This window comes from Protopterus annectens, chromosome 7.part0, assembly GCF_019279795.1.
Source record: "Protopterus annectens isolate FY-2018-M chromosome 7.part0, PAN1.0, whole genome shotgun sequence".
Lineage (NCBI taxonomy): Eukaryota > Metazoa > Chordata > Ceratodontiformes > Protopteridae > Protopterus > Protopterus annectens.
Window position 1 is genome coordinate 20587643 of NC_056739.1, and position 9402 is coordinate 20597044.

The 9402-nt window shown below is 36.8% G+C and overlaps 1 protein-coding gene across 3 annotated transcripts in view; it reads right to left on the reverse strand.

The window, feature by feature from the left end:
* The window catches only part of LOC122806216 (bile acid receptor-like), a 428707-nt gene extending 419672 nt beyond the window's left edge, over positions 1–9035 (reverse strand). For 2 of the 3 annotated variants that reach the window (XM_044076450.1, XM_044076451.1), the window contains exon 1: positions 8862–9035. The gene's annotated coding sequence lies outside the window, so the exon portion shown is untranslated. The remainder of the gene's footprint in view (positions 1–8861) is intronic. The other variant, XM_044076453.1, reaches the window with a different exon arrangement.
* Positions 9036–9402: the final 367 nt, after the last annotated feature.

Consider the following 9402-nt stretch of genomic DNA (forward strand, 5'->3'; position numbering starts at 1 on the left):
TAGGTGGAATAGAAGGAGGGGAGGGAAGTGAAGTGGGTGAATAAGGAAAGAGTGGCAAAAGAGCTGAGTAAGAGGATATTGTGTTTTATGTTGTATGGCATATTGTGTTAAATGGTCTTATGTGAATTAAGTTGGGCTATAGGAGATGATTTAACAGGTCGAAGTAATAGAAAGGAAACTATAATGATTGTAGGAATTGAGTGTTGGCTGTTGGGTGGAGTTATGTGCAGATGTGGGTTGTAATGGCAGGAGGGTTCTGATTGGTAGGACTAGATGAGGGGTGTGGTATCTGGATTTATAAATGTAATTGAATTGGGGTGAGGGGAATGATGGCAGGGTAGGGGACCAGAGTGAGCCCAAGCGGAGCGAGGGGGAACAGAGCGTGCAGGCCCCAGCCAATACAAAGTAGACATGATACAAACAGTCAATGAAATACTTTAAGGTAGGTAGGATAATCTCAGTAAGAACCCAAAAATGTTACATAAAATTAAATAAGAAAAGACGTGAGTAGCCGTGATTACAGTCAGGACAAAGAAAGAAATAAAAGAAAAAAATATACACCTCACGATTGGCAGGTAAAATAGATTTAGGAATGTCTATGTGGGATGGGGAGGTTTTATACCAGCAGCTATCATCCCTAGCGAGGCACGCAATCATTGCAGTGAACCTGTCATGCTGAGTTATTGTTTATTGAAATGTAAGATAAATAAGTAAAGACATACAGTTACCTTATTTGTTGGATTGTTGCTTAGCATTTTCTTGGCTTGAATAAAGCACTGGTAGGAGTGTTTATGGATACTTTGCTGGAGTGAGGGGCAGTTCTCAGGATTCAGGGACTTAGAAGTTATTTACTTATTGGATTGTAGCTTGGCCTTTTCCCGGCTTGAACAAAGCACTGCTAGGAGTGTTTATGGATACTTTGCTGGGACAAGGGACAGTTCTCAGGATTCAGGGACTTAGATGTTGGGACGCCCATGCTAGGGGACATTAGCAGCTGTAATGGTAAAACAATATGCAATTTATAAACCAACCCTGCGATTCAGTAAACTCTGTGTAGGCTTCGCACAAAGCCTACATAGAGTTTACGTGTGTGTGCTGTGATGTGTGGTGAGCAGCAGTGCTAATTACAAATTCAAGCCGCTCACCACGTTTAAACGTAAACAAGCATGGTTTTGTGACTGGCAACTGTGTTTCCAGCTAGGAAATCATGTAAAGCAACATGGATAGCAAACCTGGTTACCTCAGAGCAAAGTAGGTTAGCAGGATTGCATGGAATGCCACAGTGATTACCAGGGCTTAATGCATAATTTATTTACATGTTCCAAACATGGTACAGGGCAGTGTATACAGTGCAGAGTATTGTGACATCCCATTCCAGCCATTCTGCACAGAAGTTGTGTAAATAATCTGTATGGGTACATGGACTGCCATGTAAAATAAGGGTCTATATCACATCATCAAACGTACTATTTAGCAAACGCTTAGTCGAACACTAATAAGCGAAAAACACTAAATAGTGAATGCTCGTTTAAGCAAAACATTCTACTGGGTTAAAAACAGTTGGCCAACCCAGCGAACCACAGAAAAACATCATCAAACAAAATACATCTTTGTGGGGTTATTCCCCCCACACACACCACTTAAATTAACATACCAACTCCAAGATCGCACTACAGTGGGGAAGAGGGCAAATCCCATATGATGGCTGACCAGTTGTTTTCCCAGCAAAACATTTCACTTAAACGAACATTTGCTATTTAGTGTTTTCACTTATTAGTGTTCAACTACTTAGCATTCAATAAATAGTACATTCAATGATATGATATAGATCCATAAAATAAACACTTGGAGAAGTGTGTGTATTGAACAGGGACACACAGATGAATTGTAGGAATGAACACAGGGAAAGAGGACAGGTGGAACAACTTAATGTATAGCAGATGAGGGCGTGTCAATGGAAGACAGTTGTAGCAGGAACACCAATCACATATCAATATGGTACAGTACAGACTGCACAGTGAAATTGTGTATTATATGACTTTCACACAAGATGACATAACAATGGGTAAGATATCTTTGTGAGATAAGCATTCTTACACTAAGAATGCAGAGGACATCTATCAGGGATGTTATATACAACTGCAGGCAAAAAAGATGAGATGTACCACGAAGGCTGTCGTGAGACTGACATGTCACGTTAAAAAACAAATTCTTTAATACGCACAACAAAAAGTAGCATAAAATAAAGTTCTAGGGTGGATAAGCGCTTTCAGTAAAAACCTTCTTCAAATCCTCACCCATTAACCAGTAATTTTTCTTATAAAAGGAGAAATAGCCAATCATCAAGAATCAGGAACAGACTGGACCAATGAGCTTCTCATACTGAATCAAGCATTTAGCATATCAGGATGACCAATAAGAGACTATCAAAAACTATTTCTTCCAATCCGGAGCATGCCAGTCTAAAGTCATTCATAACAACAGTAGAACCAATCAGCAAAAATCAAGAACAAGCTGGTCCAATGAATTAGTCATCCTGAACCAGCGTTTCCCTATTATATGATCGAAGATGCATTCTTTCAAATGTGCCCTGATCAAACTTGAAAGCACAAAATGGCAAAATACCAAAATGATATATAAGCAAATTCTTTCCCCTGGGAAAGAAATCGCCTGGCCACCTTCATTATTTTGCCGTTTTTCTCACTAGAGTGCAATCTCAGAGTTGGTATATTTAAGTAGGGGGGTGTGGGGGGGCAACGCCCCCCATGTTATGTAATGTTTTAAAGTTTTTGGTTTTTTTTCTTTCTTTCTTGGAACAGTGATTTTTTTTTTCCCTGGGGAAAAATCACTGTTCTAAGTGTTCGGGATTGTAAGCTTTCGCTGACATGGGGTCGATAAATCAGTGTTCGCTTTCTTAAGTGTTCGCTGATTTAATATAGACCTGAACCAGCTTTTTAGCATGACAAAAGGACCAATCATCTTTAAACAGGAAACTTGTTTGCCAATACGAACCAAGTCATGACTATTCATGGTCAGGAAGCTTGTCTTCCAATAGAAATTAGACCTTGACTATTCATAGTCATATAAGGAAAAGAGCCAATGAAAAAAACAGTGAAAGAAAAAGGAAACCAAAGAGCAAAAATACAATGCCCATGTTGACTTAGATGCAGGCCTTCTTGAATAACAGCATGAGTTTTCTTTTCTATCAATAAAGTGGCTCCGTTTCTTAGAGGAACCCTTTGTTTTTCTGATCAAGTGACTGTGCACAGCAGCAGTTACGACCAGCCGATCAAGAAAAATATCTTCAAATTTAAATAAAGCAATAGCTATTAGTAATTGCAAGACCAAAGTAACCAATCAACTGTTATCAAAAACACCTTTTCCTTATATGAAGGAAAAGAAAGTAAGACAGCAGAATATATAGCCTGTATATACTCAAATCAGTAATGCAATCAACATATTCCATTAGGTCAATTGCATTTTTTAGCAAGGCCTCTTGCTTTTAAAAATGGGCTTAAGGGGGATAACACTATTAAGACCTGGTGGACGATCAGTTCTGAGTTCCATAATCCATTTAGTTTCTTGTAGTTCAGTGTTATTACATATATCACCCCTTCTCAAATTCTCTTTTAGCATACTTATGGCCATAAATTAAAACCAATGTGTTTTGTTGTTTTTAATATGCTCATATAAGGCACTCATCTTACTCACGCTAATCTTACTATTCTAAAAGATTTCATCAGAATACCAAACATCCAGAAACACTCAAATAATGATCGAGAATATGTCACATGATACTGAATACCAATAGTTGTTGTGTATTTCGGATTTTCCCAGTTAGAGGTCGCCACAGCGGAACTCCAGTCCGCTAATGATTGGCAGTAGATTTTTGCGTGCCGAGTTGCCAGCCCTGACGTGCAACCTTCAACAAAGGTACACCCATTCACACATGTCTCCAGACAGAAGACACTCTAGCTGAGAATCGAATGAAACAACGTCTTAGTGTGAGGCGACAGCGCTACCGCAGCACCACCACTGCAACTCTAAATATAGTAAAATACCATAAATGTTGTAAAAGCATGTACCCATAAAAAAACTCTACCAGTCACTGTTAATATGAAGCTTCACTTTATGTTAATTTTAAGATAAATATTATTGCAGAGGTGGAAATGGTTATTAGCATGACGAGTAAGACAAAGAGGAAAAATAGTCCGGTTTACCAAGGAAACAGTGGAAGCATAGAAGCACTGAAGAAAATAAAGTCCTACATGATGCAAGAAGAAGCTAGGAAGGGAGTATTCTGGAAAATGAAATCAAACATAATGAAGGAAATTGCCAAAATGATAAAAAAGGAAGAAAAGCTTTGGTATACTGGGGGAAGGAAGAAGACAAATCAGAACTCCAAGGGATCATAAAAGAAGGAAGAGAACATGGTGAGTATATTGCTTAGGCAGAAGTTCTCAACACATTCTTTCACTGATATTCACAAAAGAAACAGAGGAGTAGGTACCAGAGTGGTAAGAGTTAGTAGACAAGCAGAAGGCAAATACTAACAGACAGTAGGATAGGCAGTGAGATGAGAGAGAGGGTATTAGTGGACTAAAGGAAGACAATAACTAGGTCCAGATAGCACGTCCCAAGAATTCCATGAAATATGGTGGAAGTGGGGTTGTCAGCCCCTCTCACAGAGCTCCTTAATCAATTCTTCAGCTCTGGAGAGCTTTCAAACAAGTGAAAAAGATAGTAGTTCCTCTTTACAAGGCAGCAATAAGAACAAATCCAAAGTAATTGTATCCCTGATAGTTCTACTTAAAGTCATGAAGAACATATTAAGGGAAAACATGTTAAATTACTGAAGGATATCTACCTTCAGGATGGGTTCAGAGGTAGCAGATTCTTCCACTTCGTTCTTATATAATTCTTTAACTGTGTGACACTGGAACTGGATGGTAATCCAGTGGATTTGTTGTCAGTGTTTGTTGGAATGTTTGTTTATAAAATTTACCTTCACTTGGTTGACTGGCACAAATGTCAGCATCCTGTAGTTAAACCACTCTACATCAAAAACAGAAACATCGATTTCCTAGTACTGATGCACTAAAGTTGGTTCTTGGCATATGGAAGTATTACTTAAAAAAAAAAAAAAAAAAAACACAAACAACATCTCCCACACCTCCTGCTAATTATATATACTAACTCCAAGGTTGCACACACCCCAGGTAAAGGGAAAATTTTCTTACCCAGGCACTGTCAATCTCACACACCTGTTCACTATCTGCATAGTCGACCAAATGTGGTTGATTAAACAGATGTGGACCAAACTCCCTGCTGACCAAACCAGTGGAAGTCTGTAAAAACTCTCATTGCACTAAACATAGTTATCTTTTTCTGAAGTCACTCAAGATCTTCAGTCTAGTTTAATAACTGGCTCATTCTCACAATATGCACATACAGGTCCTTGGAATAAAAACCCATATCTAGAGGCTGTATCCTCCCCACAGAGCACTGACCTAAGCAATATGTCATACTAAAGTAACAAAGTGCAGAAGGTACTACAGTAGTATTATTCTTGTGGTGGGGCAAAGCTGAATAGATTTACATCCTACAAAAACAGTTTTGCTGCATGTTAACCCAATACCACGGAAAACTTTACTGTTGTTACAAAATGATTCATTTCTGATAATAACAAGAATAATGTGTTTCTGTAATAGATATAAATGCAGCCATTTTATTCTGTAATATCACCATTGTGTATATATTTCATTAACTGATTATATCCCTTGAAAATGGATTGCTAATCTACAGTAAATTCAATTCAATTCAGTGGCCTTGCTTGACAGGGGCACTGGGAACTATCTTTGGGCAGCATGATGCCAGGGAACCTTCTTGGGCTAGGCTTATATAAGCTCCAGGGCCGTTAGCCTAGTACACACCTATGAACCTATAAAAGATTGCTTCATTAGCAACTTCAGTATTTTATTTGTTAGTTTTATGCGCAAAAGCTCAAAATGTTTTGTATATCACTACTCTCACAGTAACACCATTGACAAAATGTACCAGCTCATCAGTGTCAGGGATATAATTCCAAAATGTCATATCCAGTTCCCATTTTGTTACCTTATTTTATACAAAAAGAAATCTGGAGAAATTCTCATCTTACAAATAAACTATATTTTTTTCAATCATTCATGTCTTTGGGAATCAGCTCTCCCGAGTGCCACGAATCTTGCCCACAAATACTTTAAAGAAAGAAAGAGCATCCATAAAATATGTCACGATACCTTAAAAACGTTTGCTTAGCTTTATGGTGTGGCACACTTTGTTAATGGTTAATATTCCTGTAAAACCCTGGTATAACTGCTGACTCTACTTCTTCACATTATTAAGCATAGAAACATTTTTATTTTATTATACGTTGCAATAAAGTTTGTTTTAACAGTCTAACTGTTTGATTTATGTCATACCTTCTGGCCCATGATAGCGCTAGGTTAGCTCCTACTGCTGGTTGGTTAATAAATAAATACATAAATTTTAAAACAATTAGATGAAATAATTTTGTTACTTAAAATCAAAAATGAGAAAATTCTGAATGACAGCTGGAAACATTATTAAAAGATCAGAATATTATCCTTTATTAAGATAATGCTTTCACTCTAGAGAATGACATGGAAAAAAGATTTTAATAGCTTACACTGATTTCAAGTGAAACAACAACAATTAACTGTGATGCATAAGATGGGAACTTTATTTCAAGACGTATGAGTGATTGCTAACACATTTTTTATACTTTTTTCATACAGCCAAGCCTAGGAAATATGCAGGAACTCATTTTTTATAAATATAGAAAGTATAGGATGCACAGTCATTGTAAGACAATCTTGGATAAATGTCATTACCATGAAAACATTGGCATTAATACTAAAAACCTGAATACAGCATTCACTGTAATGTGTCACTAAAACATTCTGTCTATGAAATTCAGTTTGTCTGAAAACATTATCCTGTTTCGCCAGGACAAAGTATACTTTCTGCAAATGTGCTATCATATCAGCTACTTTTCACTTTTTTCACAGAGGTAGAAGGCTGCATTAAAAGGTGCATGTCTAATCATTTACCTTGTGTTTCTGTGCTGTCTTTGCCCAACAACAATGCTTAAAACAAATTTAACAGAGAAAGCAGAACAACAAAACAAAGAATAATATTTCCAAGAAGTCCATCTGAGCTGAATCCACCTGAACTATTATTGTCTACTCCCATTACTAACCTTACTGCTTATTCTTGCCATTAAAAAAATGTGATATTTAGCACTATGCAGCAAAAAAAAAGCTTTAGAGAACAGAGTACTTTTTATACTGTTTATATTCTTCTCTAGTACAAAACTTAAAAACAATTGTATATCAACTGCCAATTCTGTACTTCATACTCACATGAAGGATTCTCAGTCTGCAAATGAAACGTTCAGACTGAAGTCTTTTATTTTACTTTATCACTACTAAAGAGTATAGTTGATAAAAACTTAAATCATTGATTGCTTGTCTGCCAGTCAAAAAAAAAAAAAAGACTACATTCACTGCAGCCAACCTGAGTTACCGAAGAACGGCATATGTAGAATGTGTAAATGTGTCAGCTGTTCATCTTTTAACAAACAAACAAAACAGTTGTTTAAGACATTATGCAGCTCAGATGGCAGAAATGTAAATTTCCTTTATTTGTGTTTGTCTATATCTTTGGTCACATTAACGAGCCAGAAGCGTAACAGAGTCATGAAAGTGCTTAATCATAATGCAGACTTATAATAGCATACCTGAATCAGGTCTGGATATCAAACATGTTCGCACCAACAAACTGTAGCTTATATTCACCATATGCTGGGTCTAAGTCCTATACTTATCATCTGCAAATTCAACCACCACAATGTCTCCAGAGAGTTGTTGAAAACAAATAAATATATAAAAGAGGGTAATTCTTAAGGGTGTCTTCAAATATCATAAACAAAAGTATAACCTTCCTAAAATGCTGCTACATATACCAACTTTAAGCATAGTTCAACTGTTTATAGCAGTTACTGTTAACAGTTCAAATTCAGTCAGTGAATGGTAATAAATTAAACTGTGGTTTTATAAACAAATACAAAAGTGGTATTACCCATAAATGACTAGATAAATTGTTGTTGCCTGCCAGAGGTTAGATTCTAAAGAGTCCATTTTCCTTACAAATACAATGACAAAAGTTTAAATTGTGGGTTTATTTTTCAGACAGATGTATGGTGATAAGTGTAGGCACATTTCTGAATGTCTGAATCTGAACATGCTGCATTCAGTCCCCCACTCATTACAAAGGGGAAAAGTGACATGTCTCCAAGTATAACCCAACGTTCCAGTTATAAAATTCAAACAAAAAGTAGTGATATGAACTAGTATTCCTGCACATTTGTCTGCATTTGGATTTCTGCAGTATATTTGACTTCTTTCAGGTAGTGTGTTACGTGTTCACCTACTAATACCATGGGTACTTGCACCGATACAGCTATGCAACATATTCACAACAAAAGTAAGTATCAACTGTCTATCTCTTAACTATTCACCCTGCTATATCATAGCATATAGGGTACATTCAATGTGCCCTCCTTTTATTTATTTGATTTGTTTTAAAGTTCTTGGTAAGTATAGACATAATAATAGTACATTAAGTAGCAGTTATTCTGATATGTGCTTATCTAGTACTAAGATTTAAATGCTTACCAAAAGTTCCTTTGAATGCTCAGTTATTCATTATCTTGAAAAAGAACTTTAGTGGGCATGAACATTTTTCATGATTTAACAATTCTATTTTTAATCAGTACACCTGAAATTGTTACTTACATTAATCCTGTTCAGAAAACACCCTTATTGTCGACATGCTTACATGACGATGCAGCAGTTATTTCATCTCTGATCCACAGCTGAAGTAAACCAAACCTTCTTTCCTATTTATCAGTCTTTTTGCAAACACTTAGGCTCCAGACACTCTGCAGAGCAATGCTGTAGCCCTATCTCACATACTAACTTCCCACACAGCCATCAGAGGGGTCAGAGAAAGGGCAGTTTACAGCAGACATAAATCAAACAATAACTGGATCATTAGGGACAGAAGCCATTGGGACCCTCATGCAATTTTTTCCAGAGTTTTGTGTAACTTTTTTTCGGTCATTAATTCAAATACAGTAACACACATTTTCTGCAGCATTTATGAATTGCCTTCCATATATACAGTAGACTAAGGGTTAAATGTGTTAAGAGCACTGTTCTGTTTAACAGTAAATGTGTTTCTGTGTGTGTGTGAGTGTGTGTTGTGTGTGTGTGTGTGTGTGTGTGTGTGTGTGTGTGTGTGTGTGTGTGTGTGTGTGTGTGTGTGTGTGTTTGT